Source organism: Prinia subflava, chromosome 2 (genome assembly GCF_021018805.1).
Source record: "Prinia subflava isolate CZ2003 ecotype Zambia chromosome 2, Cam_Psub_1.2, whole genome shotgun sequence".
NCBI classification, from domain to species: Eukaryota; Metazoa; Chordata; class Aves; order Passeriformes; family Cisticolidae; genus Prinia; species Prinia subflava.
In genome coordinates, this window is record NC_086248.1 from 104,998,011 (window position 1) to 105,020,799 (window position 22,789).

At 43.9% G+C, this 22,789-nt stretch overlaps 1 long non-coding RNA gene across 1 annotated transcript in view; it reads right to left on the reverse strand.

Annotated features, from left to right (window-relative positions):
• Positions 1-8,543, reverse strand: part of LOC134547454 (uncharacterized) — a 61,668-nt gene extending 53,125 nt beyond the window's left edge. The window contains exons 1-2 of the long non-coding RNA XR_010079477.1: positions 8,440-8,543; positions 6,832-6,903 (exon numbers count right to left, since the gene is read on the reverse strand). This is a non-coding gene — a long non-coding RNA (uncharacterized LOC134547454). The remainder of the gene's footprint in view (positions 1-6,831; positions 6,904-8,439) is intronic.
• Between the last annotated feature and the right edge of the window lie 14,246 nt (positions 8,544-22,789).

The window sequence follows — 22,789 nt, forward strand, 5'->3', positions numbered from 1 at the left end:
GCAGGGAGGCAGGAGAAGGCGTGGAAGGGGAAGATGGGGAGTGGGGCCTCGCTGCCAGAGGGGACCTCACCGCAGAGCTCCGAGGAAAACCACTGCTCCCCTGATCTCCAAGATTAGCACCTGTTTATCCAACAGCAGCCAGGGCCCAGCGCAGTGGCTCCCAGAGCAGCAAACATTTGTGGGCTGCAGAGAAAGAGGAAGGAGGCAAGTGCCAGATGGGGGAGAAAAGGAGGCTATAAAGTGCTGTTGTTTTAGGAAATGGAAAAAAAAAGGTGAAAAGAAATACTGTATTTCAGGAAACATTTTCAGCATTTCAAACGGACCTGGGACGTGCACCTTGACTGTCTATTCCCATGAGTCAAGGCTGAATCCATGCAAGACAGCAGTGGGCTTACTGTGGTTTGCAAGCTCTTAACAGAGAGACTTTCAAGGTTCAGAAGCAGGCAGCACAGAACAAAGCATCTAGAGCCATGCATGTCTGTGATTCAACCTGGCAATAAACCCTGACCCAAATTTGTGAGAATTTTAGGAACAAGCCTTAAGATTTTGCTTTGGAAAGCTGGACTGCCCTTCATGGTTTCCTTCTCATGCTCATCATGACAAGAGATGGTCACGTGAGAAAGATTCAGAAATTATTGAAGGAAACTGAGTTGGTCCTTGGACCTTAAGTTCAGTTGGAAAATGGAAGTTTTCTTCTTGGAAATAGTGAAAACAGATGCAACTAGAGCCAGAATGTCTCCTCTTTCCACAGAGGAAAAAATGGCACTGGAAGCCAAAAAAAGAGGGGGAAAAAAAAAAAAAAGTGTCTCTTGATGGTAGCAAGCCTCTGTTCTCTTCTGTAAAACAAACAAGAAAGGACATAATTTCTCTGTGTTGAGGTTTTATAGACTGAAATGCAGATTTGTATGATGCCCACCTTTGCCTTGCAAGTGCAGAGTGAAATGTGTGGATTGAAGGAGGAGAACAGAGCCTCTCCCTGGCGGGCAGTGCTGGTTCCCAGAGAGGGCTGCCAGCTGGCTTCCTCCAGCAGAGCTGCTATTCTTCCATCCTGGCAATTGCTTTCCTCATCCTACCCAAAAGGAGGACTGCATGGAGAGATGAACCTTTCCCCATGGAGACATAAGACCATCTCCTCATGAAATCATAAAAGTTCTGTTGCAGAATGGGTGACCCTAACAGAATGAATCTCTCTGTTTTGGGAACAACAGTGGAGAATTTGTCATTTACGGTCATTTTCCTAATGGAGGGCTTGTTCTTATAGTTCTATTCCTCAGACAAGAGCTAATTGGAAAAGAGACATCTCCTCCCTAGCCTGGGATGCCTCTCAAGCATGCAGATCTTGACACTCCCCAGAAGATGTGGTGCCCTTCAATAGCTGCTATTCAGAGACCCCTGAACACGTTCATGTTTTAAAAAGGGAATCGCGCCGATTCCCAGCCTGGATGGTCTCAGCGTTCTGATGGCACAAGACAGGGGTTTTTGGCACAGCAGAATGTCTCTGTACACATTTCCACACAAACAGCTGTTGTAGATAGGGACACGAGAACTTTCATCTCCACATCATCAGGAGATTTACTGTCACCACCTACCTAAGGTCTAAACAGCCTGTTCATTTTATGGCTCACAAACTTGGGTTAGTCATTGATCTCTTGTTGTGTGTAGAAAATCCTAAAATATTCCGGCTCCTGCTCCAGCCTTCACTAACACAGATTTCCCACTATAAATTCAAGTGATCCATCATCTGAACTCTTACATAAGCCCTTTTACTTCCTTCTCACACTTTAAGTCATAACTATCTAAGCTACAAGTAAATGACAAAGGTTTTGGTAGATCCTGAAAGAACACTGAAAGATTCCTCTCCCCCTCTAGAATTTCTTGTAAACAAAAACACTCAATCAAGGCTTGCTTAAGGCTCAGAGGTACATTTAACACCCAACAGCATGAAGCAAAGGAACAATACAACTGTGCATTTGGCAGTGCACCACTGCAATAATTTCCAGGGTAAATGATCTGGCAATTTTAGCCACATGGATAATATCCAGGCCAAGGTGGCTAAATTCAGCCTGGCCTGCATCTGACTGAAGAAATCTGTCACACGTCCACAGATAAAAAGATGCACAATATCCCTGACTCCACCCATGGCATATGCCAACCTCCATCCTTTGGGTTATCAAGGGTAATTGTGAGCCACCAAAAATACTCTGACATACTTGCATAGTGCCATCTCTGTGATTTATTCTACTAAAAAAGGATCCACAAAAAAACTCTAGGAAGGAAATCAAAGCCATAAAGTTGTCTAAGGCAATCAATCCAATTCTATTCATGTCTAATCTTTCTTTGCACACTGGTCATTATTGACTTTGTCCCTTTCTGGGCACCCAGCAGGGTTTTCAGCCCTTGTGTATAAGCCAGGAGAAGGTGGGAGCACCCTAAGAACATTATCCTCTTGGAAAGGCTGTAACACCACTGAAATAGCTCTACCCATGGCAGAGCAGACCTTCCCTTCCAGATGTATCCCTGGGCAACCCCACTGCCAAAGGAATATCTCATACCCCTGCCCTTTGTTTGGGCTGACCCAAGAACTCTTGCCTCAAGCAGTCTAAGGCTTTGGTCCTCGCACATGGAACTATTGTGAACGAGGGGTGTGCTCCCTGAGAACACGAGGATGGTGGGACCCCAGACTCACTGGAAATGAGTTTGTCTCCTGTATTAAAACCATGGAAAATGCACCCCAAAGGAAGCACAGTGTGCACATCCTTCTGCTGTTCACTCATGCAAACACATGGAAACACCGTGGTCCCACCACCAAAGCACATCCTAGCAAATTTAATAGGCCATTACCAGCCTCCTGCTGCCTCCTTCAGCTCCCAGGGGAACCCAGTGACTCACAGGGCATTTCCAGAAAGTCTGTGGAAAGCGTTTCTCACCGTCTTTGTAATTCCAGAGGCTTTTAAAAGAATTTCTTCAAAGCCCTAATGCATTCCTTTACCTTCCAGAGCTTTGATAGTGTAGGTCTTCTCCACAAAGCCCAGCAGGCAGGGGTTGTGCTCCTGGCTCCTGAACCAGCAACCCTGGCTGCATTCCTCAATCCAACTTTAAACTTTTTTCATACACTTTTTATTTGCAGGGTATGACATGGGAATGGACCTGGCTGGTGGCAAAAGCTTGCATTTTTTCTTTTAAAAGGTCTATATTAACAGATCAAAATACTGTTGGGGCTTTTTTTAATAGCTTAAAATGCGTATTTTTATAGTAAATACAGGGCAGTGGTCCAAGCCTTCCATAGTCAGTGAAATGAGGCACTTTTGAAAGATGAATTTGGTGCCATGACCTTGACTCACTCTCTGTACCCAAAGGAAAAATTGTGAATGTGTCACATAATGTCTTTTAACAACTTTTATGTCTCATATTAGTCCTGCATGGTATTGCTATATACATCTCTACAAACATAATACTATACTATACACATACACAAAATTCACAAAGGCATCCCAAACACTCTTGGGTCATTTCCACATTCCTATACGCAGGTCAGGAATTTCAGCACTCTCTTGGTGCACTCCACAACAGCTCATCCCAGAACCTGGTTTTTGTTGATAGCTTCCTAAATTATCAGTCTGCATTTATGAAATCAGCTGCAGCCTGCTGCTTATGCCTTGGAGTGGAAGGAAAAGCTCAGCTTGTCCCAGGCACTACTTCACCTGGCATTTGGGTGGTCTCAAGCCAAGACCATACAGAAAAGGCTACAGAAAAGCACTCTGTTTAATGACATAAGCAGTGTTTTTCTTGAATCACAGGCAGTGGAAATTTTGTCTCTGATTACCAGCAGTCTAGGCTGAACACACTTCAAAAAAGACTGAAAAAAATGTTTGGGGGGGAGACTGCAACTTGTCCACTCACATTTTGACTTTTTAGGACACTCCTGACAATGTCTGGCTGTTTGCTTTTCCATCAGGAAGTATGTGAAAGCAGAGAGCTCACGTGATTTGAACACCTCCTGCGCTTCAGTTTTCTTCTTTTTCTCTGCACTCCTCATCTCTTGGGGTTTGATCCACAGAAATCTTTAGGAAGGTTTATTTTTTCTGCCCATAGAAGCTTTACACATTAATGAAAGACTCACCTAGTGAGTTGACATCATCATGTTTTCATAACCTACTATTCCCTGAATCACCCTGGTCCTCAGCAGGGATTTTTTTTGGTTTGATAAAGCTAGTACTAAGATGAACATGCTACCTGTGACAGTAAATTAGTTCCTATTTAAGGTTTCTGATTAAGTTTGGATAAGCATCAGAAGAAGGTTTTTAACTGTTTCAAATGCAGGGTGAGAATCCCTTCCAAAGCGATGGAAGCACAAAAAGGCACTGTGCTCCTCATGTATGCATCCACACCATCCCTCTTCGGGAAATGCCGACAGACACCTCCACTTGGATGGCTGGTGACAGTCCCTGCCAGGGCATGTTTTACAAATCTTGCAGGGCAGTATCCATTCTAATGAAGAGCCACCAGGCTTTTTTACTTCCTTGAAAGACGCACTGTTTTATACACTTTCAACACACTGGATCTTCTCTGTGCAGACACTCACAGTCGTGGGAAACCTGGCCAAGAAACACTCTTGTTTCCAAGAAATGGGGGTTTACAGCTACCACCACAGAGCCATGCAAGGAAAAAAACTAAAGACAAACCCAAAAAGCAACAAGAGCACAGCTCCTCAGTGCTCTGCTACTGTAGGCTCCAACAATTCTGTTAAAAAGCAAAGGGACAGTGCACACATACCCATCTCAATTCTCTCTTTTTAAATGGTCAGAATTAGCACACTGCCAGTATCCAAAGGTTCAGACCTTGCTGCTCTAAACCTCCTAGAGCTGTATGGCTCTGGGAAAGGACAGGAACCATAAAAAGCCTTAGCTGGGAGGCAGCTTTAATGCTCATGTTCAGGCCTCTAGTAAGTTGTCCCACAAAACGTAATGAGACCTCCTGCTTAGCCAGGGCTCTGATTTCCACAGTTTGTGCCTGCAGCACTCTTATATTTTATAAGCCATATTAACTCACCTCTTGCACTGGGAGGTTGGGGCAGTGGCACACTGTCTAATAATGGAACATATTTGTTAATACTAATAGACATCTGTAAAACTACCACATGCCCTCAGCCTTCAAGTCAAAGCACAGGATGCTTGCTAGGCTTGTGAAATGTATGATGTAAAACTTGGGATGTTTTGGTTACAACATATCTCATTTATTTTTACTGTCATCACCCTCCCTGGTATATAATACCTGCTGCATGCAGATTGAAATATTGCAGATGTTTTCAAAATAATTCTGGGCTGGTGGAGAAACCAAAAGGTCTCTTGTGCTTAAGGTCTGGTTATTTTCAATTCCAAACAAGTAGGTAACAAAGTTTCTGTGTGCTGGTATTTTAAAAGGCCTGGATTCCTCTGTGCTGACTCATACTCGCACTGCCCACCCAAAAACTCACCTCTGAGAACTCTGAGAGAGACTTCAGCCATTTTGATACCCTCAGGATTCAGGAATGAAGAGTAAAAAGATAAAACTAGTTTTAACTATTCATTAGTTTTTGGTACTTCAGATAATTTGTGCAATGGCTTCAGGGGTTTAATTGAATCACTTTTCCCACCTTGTCTTAATTTTAATTATGCAGTAATCATTTTTACCAACCTGTGCAAAGGAGCCATATGAAAATGTGACATATGACAATACACATTTACCTAAGCTCTAGGACTACTCTGACCTACAGGCAATTAGCTACTGCCTCCAGCACTCAAACGACCAATTAAAGAGTTAACAAAATGCCCTCCAAATCACCTACATGTTCAGGTTTTTGGACTGCCATGAACATTATACTTCAACTGATATAATTTTTGACTGACTGATTTACTAAGTCTGCATTGGCTAAAATTCTTACAGCCATGCCTGTAAAACCGAAGAATCAGGTTTTATGAGGTGCTTTCATTGTCATTAAAGATGATCCCACCTTAGCCCTTTCCCTAACAAGACAATCTTGCAGCAGTCATTACAAAATGTGATCCCAGCTTGTCATCAGGGAAAAAATGGCTTGCTAGGTCAATGAGGACTGCACTAAGTTCATCTCAAGGATGTAAGACATCCGTCTGCATGGCTAGCAGCCAAGAACAAAAAAATTAAAGAGCCACAAAGGATTGGGAATTTTTGAGACTTGGCTCCCAAAGTTTTACAGGGAGCCCATTCCAGAAATCCACCGAGATTCAATCAGTAGTAACAAATGGATGCCTTTGCATCTCTTCATGATTTACAGTGTACCAGCGAGCATTTCACTGCAGACAACAGATCATCAACAGCCTGAAGTGCACAACACAAATGACCCCAAGACAGACAATTTCAAAGAAAAATGCATTCAGATGTGTGCTTGCATGGGAATAAGAGAGATCCAGGACACTGCTAATTATACCAGCCGAGGGAGAAGCGAAGGGCAGTAATCTGCCCAGGAAATACCGAGTTCCAGTCCTGTCTCCAACAATAACTCAAGCTGTGGTTTTGTATCCCCTTTCCTCGCTCCCTCAGCTGGCAGTGGGGTTTAGCGATAGCCCCTGACACACGTTACACGTGGTGTCACAAGGACTGACATTCTGAGAGTGCTCTGGAAACAACAGTGTGGGTGACCACCAGAATCTCACACGTTGGGCAGCCTGTCATAACACAGAAAAGTTCTGCCTTCTATGAGCAATGTGGCTTCATGATGGTGTCTCACAGGCAGAGGCTGAGTTGCATATCATGATTCCATGCAAGGAAAATGTGACTCTATAGAGAGAAATGCTGATCTCAGAGATTGGTACAGACCTGAGACTTGCTAGTGTTGTTTCTCCGAAGCTGACTGACATCAGACTTCACAGCTGGAGGATCTTTTCTGGACTGGAACAGAAAAAGAAGAGTGTTACTGATTTTCCTTCTCTGGCCACAAAGACCCCAGTTCTGCCCTCATTTACAGGTGAGGCCCCACTGGCTTTGCAGGGCTCAGTAGGTGTTGCTTTCCTGACCCTGAAGGCAAGCTGAAATGCCAGCCTCAAAGCCACCCCATTCTTTGGGATGTTACCAGAAACTGAAGGTAGAGCTAAATGATCCAGAATGGAATTTCTTTTCCACCTCCTGCACTTTGATCACTAAGACAAGGCACATGGGGCATGTTGGCCACACAGCTTCACTACACAGACATGCAGGGAGGTGAAGGGGATGGCACCACGGAAGGAGATGAATCAGCCCAGTGACTTGGGGCTACTTGTCTCCTTTCCACCACGTGGGAAACCAGTGTCTGGCAACAGCAACCTGAGTGCTCCTGTTTTCCAAACCAGTGGCTTCAGGGAGCCTCATGGAGGTGACATTCTGGGCCTTCCAGGGGTTGAGAAAATCAATATTGGCAATGTGAAGGACACTTGATGACAGAGTCATAAAAATGGTGTTTTATCAGTGGAGGAGACAAGAGGGAAAAGAGGCAGTTATAAATGGCCACATATAAAAAACAAATATATTAAAAAAGTACAAAAAAAATCCCACCAACCACCACCAAAATCAAAAATAAAGACAAAAACACCAAAAAAACTCCCAATAATGGCAAAACAAACCCAAAAAATGAAAACAAACTAAAAAAAAATCCAGCCAACCTTCAAAACCCAATGCATTGTTTGTTTGGCTAAATTTTCCACAAAGCCCAGTGAATGAGAGTGAAAAAAGCAACTGTTTGACACCCAGAGCTGCTTTGCTTTGAAAAATATGGAGATAAACTTAACAATGAATACTCGGGATTCCATAGGGTTGTTTATGTATGGAATTCTGGCAAATGCATATGATTATGTAGAAGTGTGTCTGTGTGTAATATGGTATTAACACCAATTCTTACAGCCTTATGAAATGATATATTAAAAAGAAAGAGAGGAAGAAAGGAAAAGCAAGCTAGTTTTTTTTCCTCTCTTTTTACAAATATGATGCAGTTTACAGAAGCATGGTCCTTTTTTAGGAAGAATTCTAAATGCATCATTCAAATATTGTTTGAGCTGAATACATGATATACATATCATGAATACATATAATCACAGCACGGTCTTTTGTGGAAGTTCTGAAAATAGCAGTGGAAAAAGCTGACCATGAGTTTCCATCGGAGGATTTGCATTTGGTTAACATGTGTGAACCGACTCCATTCATCCCCTCCTCAATGGGAACTCTCCTGCTGCTCCAAATGCCCAAGCTGAAAAGTTTGGCCTGGATGGCAGGAATCATTTTTTGGGGCTGATGTCAAGGACAGCACCTATCAGGTGAAATTATGGGAAGGAACTGGGGAACTCCATTCTGCTGAAAAACGTTTATGAGTTATGTACCACAGCAGCTACCATAATGCAAACTGCTGGCAAAATATGCGGCAAGTTAAGTTGTAAGTTATCTGCTGCTTTTCCTAACCTTTCTCCACCAGTTCCCCCACGGCCGGAAAGCTTAACTTCACTGAGAAGGCTCAAACTTCCTCCCCTCCATCTCCTCTACATCTCTTGCAGGATGTAGCTTCGTTTCTCTCACTTCTCCTACTGCAGCATGCTGGGGAAAAACAAAAAAAGAGATAAACCAGAGAAAAAAGGGCAATTAGGTGGGTGAGCTTCAGAATCTCCACAGCTCCTCTGCGCTCAGCTGGGGAGAGGGGAGGCCTGTGCCAAGGGTGTCCGGAGGTCAGAGGGGACATCCCTGCCCCCTGCAAAACCTGTGGGAGCGCGGGAAGCTGGAGGATGCGGGAAGGGTGGCAGGGAGGGCTGAGTGCTCTAAGTAGCATGTTTCCTAGGAAACCTTCGACAGCAAATATCACATTAGTCCTGCCTTGTGGCCCAGCTCATGTGATGTCAAGAACAATTTCTCACAACTCAGCTCAGAAGGTTAGCAAGACTTGGTGAAATGTTCAGTGACTCTGGCCTGGCTTCCCAGCTGGGAACGAAACAAGAGACTGAAGGTGTTTGCATTGTTTTGGAGCTTTGTGACAAATTCCTAACCAAACATTTTATTATTTTTATTCAAACCTTATGGTGTATTTCCCTCACAGGTTTGCAGTCTCCCCCAGTTACTGTGTTTATTCTCAAGGAACTTCATTTAACAAAAGAAAGAAAAAAAAATGGAAAAACCAGCAATCTCATGGAAGGCCTTGGAACACTTAGATCACCATTCAGCTTGTGCACTGATTATAAAAGCTCCGTTGTAGACTTCTGGCATTACAAAATTTCATTTACAACTCTCCTTTCTAATTTCTGTCAGCTGCAGCCCGAAAATATCCATAGTCTAGCAGATTTAACGAAAAAAGACGTAAGATCTGGCAGCCAAACTCAGATACAAGGTGTACTCCAGCCTCCAAGGGGGCTCCCAGCAGCACCTTGGGCTGGGGACCAGCACCTTGGGTTGAGTCTGAGGGCAGAGATGCAGATTTTTGGCTCTCAAGGCTGCACGACACTCTGACATTGAGTATTTGGGGGGCTGTGTGGTACCACAGACCTCCCCACAACACACCTGTTACACACAGTCTACATCTCTCTTCCCTGATTTCCTACAAACCAGCCCAACTGGAAGGCGACTGCGGTGTACTGTAGAGGAAAAGTCCCACATTGCTGCCATTCCTGCTGTCTCTGCATTTGTGACTTCAGTGGCATCGGACTGCTAATTTTTGAAGAGAAAAGATACTAAAACTGAAAAAAAACCTTCCTCTGGTGACTCACTTCATCTCATACTTAGTGAAATAAAAAGACCTCTTTAATAGAAAGTAATATATTTAAACAAATTAAAAATAGCCCCACTAATTTCTTTTTAATCACAAGCTAACTTAGGTGTTTGACCTCTTTATTTCCTTTTGCTGCTTTTCATCTTCAGTGATTTGAGCCCTCACTCTAAAAGGGTTTTTTTTTTTTCTTTTTTTTTTTCTTTCCAGAGAAATAAGCAATGAATAGAAAAAGAACAAGGCTGCTTGAGGTACCTGAGAAACATCAGAATTGAAATAGGCCCATCACTCCCTTTCATCCCATTTTAGGAACAGGAGGCCTGATGGATCAGCTTTTCCTCCAGGAAAGCCAGGATTAAGGGGGTCAGGTCAGCAGCGTGAAAACCAGTGTGGGAACACAGGGCTCCCTTATTAACACGTTAATGTACTGAACCTGAAGGTGCTTTTAACAGGACGAAGACAGTAGAGTCCTCCCCAGTCAGCCCAAACCTGTGCCCTCAGAGCTGCTTGATCCACGAAGTGACAAATCTCCTGGAAATCTCATAAACCAGGGCAAGCGCAACATTAGGATTTACTGACCACTGCAAAGGTTTCTCTGAAGATCCAAAAGCAGAGGTTTAAGCAAGACAGCAAAAGCTGAGGTTACAGTACATGAAAACACACCCGAGGCCCCTTGTCCTGCTAGCTTCTCTGCCCACAAACAACCCCCGCGCTGGGACATGGCACCTGCCCGTCCATAAAGCCCTCATCCCACAGCCCCAAAGCCTGTCTGGCCGCAGTTTATTTGCGCTTTATGTGTTTCGGCCGTTCTCCCCTGCCCCGAGTGTTCCCACCCTCTTCTCAAGATGGAGGCACCGCCGTGAGGGCAGGCGCGCGCCGCCCCGGGGAAAGGGGGCCGAGAAACTGCCACTTACTAAATCATACAAAATATCGACTCAATAATGAGACTATTAACCAAACAATTAAAATTTTAAAAGCCGTTTCCCCTCACTATCAAACCTGGTGCTCTGATCTTTCCCAGCTGACGAAACCACGCTGCATTTTCTCCCCACACCATCTCCTGCCCTTGCACACACCTGTCATATCACCCGAACATGTAAATGTTTGCGGTTTTTTTAAAGTTAATTCTATCCCAGAGCAGTAACAGATCTTATAACACTCTTAGCAATGCTTCTCGTACATTAAGGACCTGAACAAAGCAAGATTTAAACCCTGGTCATGCATAAATAGCCATATCACCATCACCTGCGACACCTGGATAAACATTCCCTCTTTCTTCGCAGCTCCCAACGATGAAAAGCAACACCTCACCCATGGAAGGTGCAGACAAAACCTCTGGGGTCCCTAGCGTGTTGTCACCTGCTAAAGACTGGGATGCAAAGAGCCCGATTAATACCAACGCAGACCAAAATATTATCTCGATATCTTATAGATAAAAGATTTGGAAAGAAATATCTGTTCTTATCACAGGGAAAGATCTATAACTCACTCTTAGCCTTTCATCACCAGGAGGAAATATACTGCGACTTGCACCAATCCATTATCTGTTCTTATTTTCCTTGGTACAGGTATTTATCTCTCTGGCTCGCTCTTTATCAACCCAGCCACCCGTGATCACCCAAGCGCAAGGTTCGTGCGGGGCCCAAGCCGCCCTCCCACTCAGGTGGGAGTCTCTGCTCTTCTCTGACCAGCAAAAATAAGGGGACTCCTTGTTTTCACATTCTCCACGACATTTTTCCCTGTCTGCAGCTGAAACCCTGTCCTCACACAATGTCATTTTGGTGCCATGGGACACTGGGTGGTTAAAAGCCACACGGTATCGGTCTCGGCACTGTAAATCTCAAGACGAGGGGCTGGAGCTGAGCTTTCCCCCAAGCCTGTACATGTCCCAGCCCAAGGTCTTAGGTCAGGCATATTTTGAATTCCAGCTTGTTAGAGTTACTGGCTCATGCACCCGTCTACCCTTCAGCTCCCAGAGAGGATCTAGGGCTGCTTCCAGCCTTTGCCTCAATGGTTTCCAATCTAATATTGGGATTAAGATTTGCAGGTACATTTCTCCACAAGGGCAGTAACCCATTCACTCTGCATATCTCTCCCAGAAGTACTGAGATCCCTCCATGTATACATACATGTGCCTGGTGAAACGCAGATCTCTAGGGTTTTGAGGTAAGATCAAATGTCAGCATTGATAGTCGCTCATTCATTCATGGAAAAAGATACATGGACTTCATCCTGCACAAGTGTGAAAGCTAATTTTTTTCCAAGACACATTACATACTGCAGCCAGCAACTGGCTGCCCATCTTGGGACATGTGTCCTTTGCAGAAGATTCCCCTATTACATCAGCTTGTGAGAAAGCTTCCAAGTGGGAAGGTGTCTGATTTTTAGTTTAGTACTGGGATACTACTACTAATAATAAAAAGAGTAAGCCTTTTCTGCTCTAGCCTAGGAAAGGGTTTGCCTAAAATTCGGGGGTTTGAATAAAAATAGCTGCATGTCCACATCGGTTAGTTTGTCTTGAAAACTTTAAAAAAAATATAAAATATTTTTGATAGCTTTACCCTGCACTGCCCAGCCACATTAAACTACATTTTTATGGTTGTCATAACATTTTGCCCTGTGTTGCCTGTGACGCGAATAATCTATTAAGATACATAAGGTGCAAAGTGCTGCCTTCCTGTTTCCCAGTTCCTGCAATCTCCTGTAACAACCCCGTGCAATTCCTGCTGGAGTGGTGCAGGCATAACTCCCTGCTTCTGCCAGAGCTGACCAGAGAGTCCAGGGTAGCGACTCTGGATGGGCTTGGCCCCAGCTATCGGGGCTGTGGGGATCAGCCTTCCTCCCGCTGCGCTCCCCCTCCTCCTCCCCATCCCAGCCTGTCATCAATCTCACTGAAATGACAGCAGACAAATGTTAGCCTTTGCAAAGATCAGATGAAATCTATGGCTTCAGGGCTGCTCACCAAGGAGTGGGGCAAGCTGCACCAGACACGGGCACCAGCAGTCACCTTCTCTGCATCAACCCACTCAAATCTCTTTGGCAGCCATCACAGTCATCTTCCACAGGCAATCCAAGTGCTCAAATAGATTCTGACAAACTTTAATGCTTCAGCGTCTCTGTAGAGTTGGGGTTTTGGTATTTTTTATAGCAAGACTGCTCCCTCAGAACTTTTTTTGGGGGGAGGCTTTTGAGGTGGGTTTGGGGTAATGCTAGAAGCCACCCCAGCAGCAGCTCAGGAATGCACAGAATTGGGGTTTGTTTGGTGTTAGTACACTTGTCTCTCACATGCTCTGTAACCTGAATTCTACTAGCCAAGGGGAAGGGAGGGAAAAAAAAGAAAAAAAAAAGATTACTCCATGGCATAAATATGCTGCATGTGCCCTTGTCTCATGCAATTTCTTTACATCGATGTGCAGGAATATTTATCCCCAGTAGAAATGTTTAACTAATCTGGTAAATGTCAAGCCATATGGTGTACATTGTAAGGATTTCATCAGGCCTTTTTAACTCTTTGTAAAAGTCTCTCCCTCTCTTTCCCTCTGCTTACTTCCTCCCTCCTCTTTTTTTCCCCCTCTCCTTTTTTTTTTTTCCTTTTTTTTTTTTTTTTTTTCTTTGTTGCTGCCCTGCCAGAGCCTACAAGGAAGGAGATAGAGCAGGGAGTGTTATTACCCACAGTTAGATCAGGGATGTGATGTTCGTGGTGTACAGTAACAAGCCGTATTAACCAGAAGTGCAACTCATGAGGAGCCTCTTCACTGGGCGAAGAATGTAATTTTTATCAGCAGCGACCTGCAGAAGAAGATCACTAATAATTTTTTTAAAACAAACTGTCCACCCCAACAATGCACAAAATTCCCAGGGGCTACCTCATCTCTTGTCACTTTCTTTGAATAACCAATTCTTTACAACAAATAAACGGCAGTTTTGCAGCTCTTTCAAGTAAAGAAAGTGTTTCTGCACTGTAACTATCTGCTGTATCTTCCAGAAAGATAGAGTGCAATTCACAATAAGCAATATCAAAAAAGAATAAACCGTTATGTTTGTGCCAATCCTTATTCATGGTTTTATAACAAGACATATCTGTTTTCTTCCTATAAATCTTGACTCTATTTTTAGAGTTTGCAAATAATGACTCCAGTCTTTGGCTGCCTGCCACTTCTGTGAAAAACTAGAATAGCCACAGTGCAAGACTATAATATTAAAAAAAAAAAAAAAAAGAGAGAGAGGGATTCTTGCTGAACTCTGTGTATTTCCTACCAGGACAGACCTGTTCAAGATTGTGATAAGTGATGCAAATGTGCAGAATGTGTCAGGGAAAAGCAGGAGCAGCATGGAAATTTGGCTGAACTTCAACACCTATTTTTGAATTTTTTTGACTATATCAAATTGCTTATACCTGCAGGGGCCCTTTGCTGCATCACAGGCAGATGCTCACACCCAGCAAGGCACGAGCCAGCCCGGGCTGCTCTGCTGGGCACTACTGCTGCCTTCCCTCTTAGTGGCCACCAAACCTGCTTTTGACATCTCTGATGGACACAGCTGCTGAGGGAACGGGACTACAGAGCACTTCTCGCTATGATTCAGCTCAGGAATTAAAAAATCCGCACCAGGAGAAGCTGCCACCTTCAGCCGAGGCCTCCGGACATTTTAGAGCCGTGGCAGGCTAGGGAGGGGGAGCTGCAGGTCAAGGAAAGGATAAGATCTGGGTGGCTGGGAGTGGGGAGGGAGAAAGAGGAATGTGGTGAAGGAGGTAGAGAGGGAAAAGCAGGGAAATGACAGCATTCAGATAAATTTATCTCTGAATCCAAACTTCAGGGGGAGGGGAAGCGTTTCCTGCCCCAAACCTCTGAACTTTCTGAGATTCTCCCATATCGCGAGTGATTTACCTGTAAAAAGAACTGCAAAGGGGGGGGGGGGGAAAGAGGAGAAAATTGAAATAAACAGTTCTCTGCTCTTTAAACAATCTTTCCATCCTACTCCTCCAGGGTCAAATGTTCAGGCACAAGGACACAAACAAAAAAAAAAAAAAAAAAAAGGAAAGAAAGAAAGAAAGGAAAATCACTTTTATAAAGAAGATCTTTACACAAGTGCATTAGCCCCAGTTTTCAGCAGTGTAACAACAGTGTATCAGCTGTTACCACAAACTGCCCTCCCCACATACCTGCCAGTTCCCTAACTCCAAAATATTTATTGGTACATTATTGGAAGCGAACTTTGCATCATTATTAAGGCAAGTAATAGTACAACAGATACCAGCAGAGTTATCTGAGTTTTGTTATATGTGTTTTGGAAAAAAAAATAAGAGAGGCAAGGCTGAGTTGTAAACACACCAAAAAAAAACCAACAAAAAAACAAAAAACAAACAAACAAAAAAACCCCACACCCACACTACAAATTAATAATTAATCAGAAGCACCAGCCCAAGACTTTTGCTGTGAGGACCATCAGATGAATGTATCTATTAGCCATACATTTTTTTTCCAATTTCTCACACTGATATGATTCTAATAACAGTGTTATCTGGCTGTATAAACAGCTTATGCCTGAGGAGCCTCTCAGCATTCAGGAAGTTGTTGACAAAGACTCCTGCAATAGCCTGTCTGATTTTGTGTTATTTCCTTTAATTGAACCAATAAGACCTGCACTCCTGCACTCCTGACCTTTGCTCAGAAGGCTAATTTGAGATTAGGGTAGTCTGTAGTAAGTAAGAAGTAGGGACTGAATTTTTAAAGCACAGAAACATTCCTATAAGTAATAGAAGATAAGGATCAGTTTTAGCCCCAAACCACTCCGCTCTTAAAGAGATCTGTGGAAGGACTTGGGTGAGACAATACAGTCTCTTAATTTCAGAAAAGTTAAGATCACTGAGCTTTGTCTTTGTACTGAGTGTTTTAGGGCTTGTAATAAAGATGAGGCCCATGACTTTGAGTCCTTGGAGTCTTCGCAGTCCCCCAGTAGGACATTCAGAAGTCCCTTAGGAAAACTTACACAAGAGCATAAAATATGTCATGCCAGATAAATGATTCTTTGTGCATCTTACATTATTCTGGTCTGGTACTGAAGGCTGTGATACTGTGATACACTGTGTAGAGTGCCAGGGAATGAATGAGACAGGCTCCTCAGCTGTAAACTCACCAAAAAAAAAAAAAAAAAAAAAAAAAAAAAAAAAAAAAAAAAAAGGAGCAAGATGACAAACATTAATAATTAATCAGAAGCCCGAGACTTTTACTGTGAAAGCCATCAGCAGTCCTGAACCCATACTCCCTAACGGAGGAAAAGAAGAAGCTAAGACCAGTTTAGTTAACTGCACTGGCCTTCTGCAGTGCTATATGCAGAAAATTCCTGTTCAGAGCCACAATAATGTATTTCCCTCAGCTGCAACATTGGGATGGGGCTGGTCGTGCTGTCCTGTACAAGGACACCCATCAAGCCAGGGGGAACACTTCAAGCAGCAGGTAAAAGACCCAGCAGTTGCTGCTGCAGCGTGGATTTAAAGGCTGTTCCCTTTATTTACACATGTAGATATTGTAGTGCTGCTATGCAAACAGTCCTCTGTGGACTTTTGCTTGTGGATTTTATTATAACGCATTCCTGACTATGAATGGCACCTTTCCTCTGCAATATCTGCTGCCGTGCCCTTTGTGTTTTACCTTCCGACTTCTCTTCTGGTTTTGTTACTTTTCTTGCTGGCAGTGTTTATAAAGTAGGAAATGAACTTTCCCTTCCCTTCTCTAAGCAAAGCTCGTGGCATGAGAGCTGCAGTTGCATTGTATTCCCTGAACTTTGCAGCCACTGGAAACACGAGCAGTATGTCAACTTGTTCCTGTCGTTGCGAGAGAATTCAAGGTCAAGCTGACCAGTGAACTCTCGTATTTAAACAGAGCCAGTCAGTGCTGGTGTTCAGCACCGACAGCGCCTCTAGGAGAGATGTTAACCCTGTGCGGGGCCTCCAGGCAGCAGCGCCCGCGCCGCGCTCTCGGAGCAGTTTCTGCTGCTGCTGTCAATGGGAGCCGGACACGCCACACATGGCTCGGGGCCCGAACAAGTGTCCCTTGCCGGGATGTGCGCCGCGCACGGGAGGCCCGCAAGGGGTTAATACATGCCATTCCCGAGTTCAGTGAAGGGACAGGCAGAGCCGAACAGCGGGAATTTCAGGATGTTAATAGCCTCTTCTCTTCCGATTGGCCCAGAACGAATGCAGGGTACAGTAAATTGTCCTTGTCAGCTTAGCTCACATGATGATATGCTTTATTTCTAGACATGCCTTGAATCTGTCCCTTGAATTTATGTTCAGAAAATAAACACTTCCAGACGGCAATAAAGCATTCAGTTGTAGCTGGCTGTTGCTCAGTCTCAAGCCAACCGAAGCCATTTACTTCGGAGTTTCTAGAGCTTGCAAAGCTTTGGGTCCCTCAGTTCCTGCTCACATTAGCAAGTGTCCCCCGTTCCCCCCCTCAGCCCCTGGATTAGAAAGATGTCCAGGTGAAGCTCCAGAGAGTTTTACTTGGTTTCCATGCACCATCCTGAAAGATGACATCAGGTCACTTCATTCACACAGAGACACTCGTACCTTTTATGGCAGGCAACACTGAGAGGAAAGAAAATAGAATAATTAATGGCAACAAGTTGCAAAATAAAGATATTAATGATTTGGGACATGAATTTCCTACCATTAAAAAAAAAAAAAAGAAGAAAAAAAAAAAGTAAATTAAACATCTGTTCCATTTGTGCCTGATGTGGCTAAGGAAACAATTGGTGGCTGGCTGATTTACTGATTAGGAAGGTTGCATGCAGTAATCTCCAGGTGTTTCTGAGAAATGCCCAAATAGATCTGCAGTGTTTGTTTGCAACCAGTAATTTCATGGCTATCCCTTCCCTCCTCAGTTCCCCTCAATAACACCAGTTTATAACTGCATAGTTACAATACAGGGGAGTTTGGCAAAAATCAATGGTAAATGCACATAGGAGACAACAAAAGAGCAATACAAATAGAGAAAGCCTCGTTACAGCTTTAGTTTATTAGAGGTGTGTGGATATTAAAATGCTCTCTTCAACCCAAAGGCAATAGAAGAAAAAATACCGGGTTATATCCACCACATTTAGGGTTGGGCAGCCAGCACTCAAATATTATACCTGGAACAAGCTGGAAGAGCCCCATGCACAGGTGGGTTTTGCTTTTCTCCCATTTAACGTGACAACACAGAACTTCTGCTTGTCTATTCCTTCTGAAAAGAGGCCCCCACAGAGGAGCCCATGTGGGGCCAGAAGCAGCTCGTCAGTCATCTGAATGTGCCTGATAGTGAAATCATTTGATAAGAAGGCTGCAGAACTGCAGGGGTACTGCTCTGTTCTAGATTATAAACTCATTAGAAGATAAGGATGCAAAAATAGGAATACTCCAGGTATCAGGTGGAGCTGGAGTAAATTCCCACGGATGGCTGGTTGGTGGAAACAGCTGCCTGCTGCAGGGCCAGGCTGGCCAAGAAAGAGGGTGGGCACAGGGGGTGGCTCTGTCTCCCACCCTCAAGTGGGGACCTGGGCCAGGGAAGGATGGCCAAGGGACTTAACAGGGAGATGAGCACACAGGCTGGTGGGGAGGACATTCACTGGGCCACTTTCCAGCAAGACACACACTGGAAATTATCTGAGCAGGAGGAAAACTCCTGCTGCACCATTTCTTCCCTTTCTACCCCGCCCCCCCCCAGCAGCAGGCCAGATGCCTCCCATGCAGCAGGGGTGCAGAAAACATCCCTGGGGCTGGTTCAAGAGGGTGTTCAAAAGATTTTGCAGTTTCACAGGAAGCCAAAGGGCAACTACGCTTAACAACCACCCCCTTTCCTTTTCTCTGGCTATCTTGCTTTCTGTTCCTCATTGGCTCTCATTCCCATCCTTCCTTTCCTCCTCTCTTCCCTTGATCCCATTCAGGGACTCCAAAGGACTAATTCAGCACAGCTCGGGCAGAGATAAGTTAAAACAATGAGGAGATTTGCAATTAGGGAGAGTTTTAAGGACTGGGAATTGTGCATGTTTTACAGTCATCTCTTGGTGATGGGGACTTTATCTTCAGGAGATAGAGCTCCTTCCTTAGCTGCCACAGCCCCACCCTCCTGCACCAAGTGAAATTCCACATTTTAACTAAGGTGCTGCTCATTTTCAAATATTTCAAATATATCCCATTTGAGGGGAGGGGGGGAAGTTAAAAATGTACGTGGTATTTTGACTGATTATCAATGGTGTACATGCCTTTAAAACCCTTTGTTAATGAGGTATCCTTATTACCATAATCAAACACGCTTAGAAACTTGTCACAGATAAGCAAAATTCCTTACATTCTTTGCTCTGCACTTTCCTTTGGCATCTCTTCCCCACCCCCTTTGTGAAGCTTCTGAAGGTTAGGGACCAGTAGTGCTGGAAATTGAAGTCCTCTGTTTATCCCTACAAGCAAAGGAACAGTCAGAGCCTCCTTGCTCTGCCGCAGCAGTGACCCCGACGGTGACTGGAGGAGACCACCCTCCTGAGAGAGGAGAGGTCACCCAGCCTCCACACAGGACCTGCTCGGGGCACCCTCTGCACAGACAGCCAGGGAGAGACTGCAAATCATCCAAACTCTGCCAAATTATGTGTGAAGGTTTTGTAATGCAGACTGCTGTCCACCAGGGATTAAATTAAGAACATCAAACCCAACACAGAAAGAATTTTGTTTTATCCCTAAATTCAACTTGCAGTGTTTTATTTAATGCTTCTTATCAGCTCTCATGTCCCAAAACATCTCGCCACCAGAAAATACTTAAATAAATTGGGCAATTTGTGCAGAGGGCCATACAAATTTGGCATGAAAGACTCCTGCTTTTAATTTGTTCATCCAGAGCATGGACTCAGGCAGCCTTTCCCATTCATTCCAGAAACCATCTCTTCTGCCTGTGTTTACAGAGTACCTGTCTAAATAGCACAAAAACTTGATTTAAATGTGAGTGGTCTGACATGAATCAAGTGATTGATAATTAGAGCAAAGTTAGAAATACACTCAGCTCAGACAGGAGAGTGTGCACATCACTACATGTCAGCATCCAGTAATTCCTATTCCGAGACTGGACCATTTCATGTGGAATTGCAATCCACAGCAGCATTTTTCATAAATCTGACTTTTTGTTACATAAATATACATCTTATTACTTGAGTTTATTTTTTTTTAACCTATGAGAAAAAGTTTCTGCTTTACTGTAGCCCTCAACGTGCAGATTTGCTTATTTTTAGCTCTGAGAAATTTGTTGAGCACTAAAAAACCTGAAATAACTCAAGTTATGAGTCCCAAGGACCACTCCAGCTCCTTTACTGCAAAACCACACTGACTTCCCTGGAGTTGCTTCCTCTGAGTTAAAAAACAAAAAAGCTCCAAAAACCCAAAAGAAAAGAAAAAAAGAAAAAAAAAAAAAAAAAAAAAGGCAAAAAGAATACCATAAAGTAAAAAGCTGAGGAAAATTCAAGCTTCTGAATATATGAAAATTTGATTCATAGACTTAACAGAAAATTTGTAATCAGAGCCTAAATGTGTCAAGTAATTAGAAGAGATTAAGAAAATAAAATATTGACCCTATATACATAAATAAATATATATATACACACTTTGTATTAAGCCATAATGTTCCAGTTCTCCAACTAGTAGGACTGTGTTAAATTCATTCACTAGATGAGCACTTTCACTCTAGAAGCTGAATATTAGTAAATGTGTGAAGAGAAGCCACTGGAAACATGTGTTACTTTGGAAAGTGAAACAACTCCTATTGCATGCTGTTATGCCATTAAAACTCCTAATACTCACATCATCCTCTGTATTGGTCGATTATGGCCACTCATGACCTAGTAAGGCAGTAAAAATCCTGTAATTTTGGATGGCATGGGGCAGCCCAGTGCTGTTGTGGAGCTTCCATCCCGAGTGTGATTTGAGACAGAGCAGCCAAAAGGCCGCGTGGATTGGGGTTTATAATCCAACTTGGCTGCAGCACTGCCAATTAAAAAGTCAGCACTTGCCAAAAGTGACCACACAATTATGGGATGGCTGCAGCATCTCCAGAATTATAGGGATGGTTGTAGTATCTCTGACAAGGCAGTGTGGGAACTGCAGGTTAATGGTATCTCTTAATGGCGGTGGCTGTAATGTAGGTTAATGGGATCATAATTTCTTTTCCCTGGGAGAATTTGCAAATTCTTCCATTCATTGCCATTATTTTTAGCAGCAAATGAAGGATGTGATTCTGACCTGGAGATGCTTGTACCAGGAGGCTTGTTTTTAGTGAGGAGCCTGTTCAACTAACTGAACCAAACCCAGGACAAGAGTTTCAGGAGTGGTGACAAAAGCTCAGACTGGAATGATTTTGCCCAAATGTGTTTGGTGCTGCACACATTTCAGAGAGCCCTTCTTTTGGGCTCATCCCACAGCATACCCCAGCTGTGGTCGTGGTGGAATACTCAGCCCACTGAGCTAAGCCCAAATCTTTTATGCCCTCAAACCCACCATGTGGGACATCGTGGGGGTTGCAAAACTCTTTTTGGCTTATGGATGAAGTTTATCAGTGACCTGGAGGCAGATCTTCCCAGCCACATCCCTGTCCCTGCTTGTCCCTGCGCTGCCTGCTCCATGCTGCCCTTCAAGCCTTGCTGCTGAAGATGCTGGAGGGCACAGCCTGTTTGTCCGCAGGAAAACCAAACTTTGCTGACTTATCAGAACAAAGCATGCCTGGCTGTCAGCTTATCAGAGGATGGGGCGAAAGAGAGGAAAAGTCTTTCTTAGGCAGCACCAAGGCCCCAGCTGGGCAGCTGGAAAGGGCAGGGGGCTGATGGTTCTGGTGTAGAGAGGCATTGCCCCCTCCCAGTGCAGCTTCCCAGGCAGGTTTCACGGGCCCTGGGAAGCAGGGCAGCACCACAAACACTCCTCAGAGGGAATCCTGCCCACCCTTTCATCCTTTTCCTTGCTCTTTCCTCATGTCCCCATGGTCTGTGCCCCTGGCAGGCAGTGGGGCTTTGATGGGGTGTTGATGTCCCGTCTCTGATGCCACCGTGACTCCATGAGCGAGCGAGTGCTGGGTCAGGGCTCGCCGGGGCCAAGTTCAAGGGCACAGGCTGGTACAGACATATAAACAAGGGAATGGTATGTAAGCAATAAAGACATAAAGGTTAGGATCAGGGCTAGCAGTACAATAAACAGCTGTGATAACCCGGTTTGTTTATAGATAAAGAATTTACTGTAAAATCTGCAACGTGCAGGATACGTTTGTTAACGCTTTAAGGGACGTATGCTTTTAGATCCTCTTTCATTTCTTGTTTGGTGCACTGAGTAAATGTCCCCAAACATCCTTTTTTACTTCTGCTTTCTTTTAAATCAAGCCCGGGAAACACACGTGTATCACATTAGCTGGAAATTTTTCCTTTCAAAAATCCCTCCAAAGAAGCTGACACGTTCCACAGGAGTTTACAACTGCTGCTACAAGAAATGCAGATAACCCAGCCCTTAACAGTTCAGAGTTTCCTAATAAAAGCCCCATGTTTCAGGCGAGGAATATCCCTTTACACACCTTTTTTCCTAATTTACAATTAATACACATAAATACAGTAAGTGTAATTTCACCGGGGCTCTTGTAATTTTGCACAGTGTCTGTTTTGCCAACTTTTAAGATATATTCCAGAGTGTAGCCAAGCGTTTTGCAAAATTACCACGGTGCTTCTGAGGTGTCCTGTGAGGCTCCCATCAGAAGTGCCATATATTGTACTGCAGCTATTGATCCAAATGGCTACATTTCTAAAGCAGAAAATGATTGTGTGGTGAAAGCAGTGCAGAGGTGCAGTAAAATGCCCTCAAGTATATAAAGACATAAAGATTAAAGTCACCCTGAAGGTTCCCTTTAACTCCTCCAAATCCACTGTGTAATGAGTTCTTTTAGGATAAATCAAAAACTTTGTACAAATTAACATGACAGGTGCCAGTGTTCGTAAATAAGATGGCTCTTCACCACCAGGAGGCTCCATGAAAGTTTACTTTGCTTTAAATACATGCAAAAGCTGTTAATT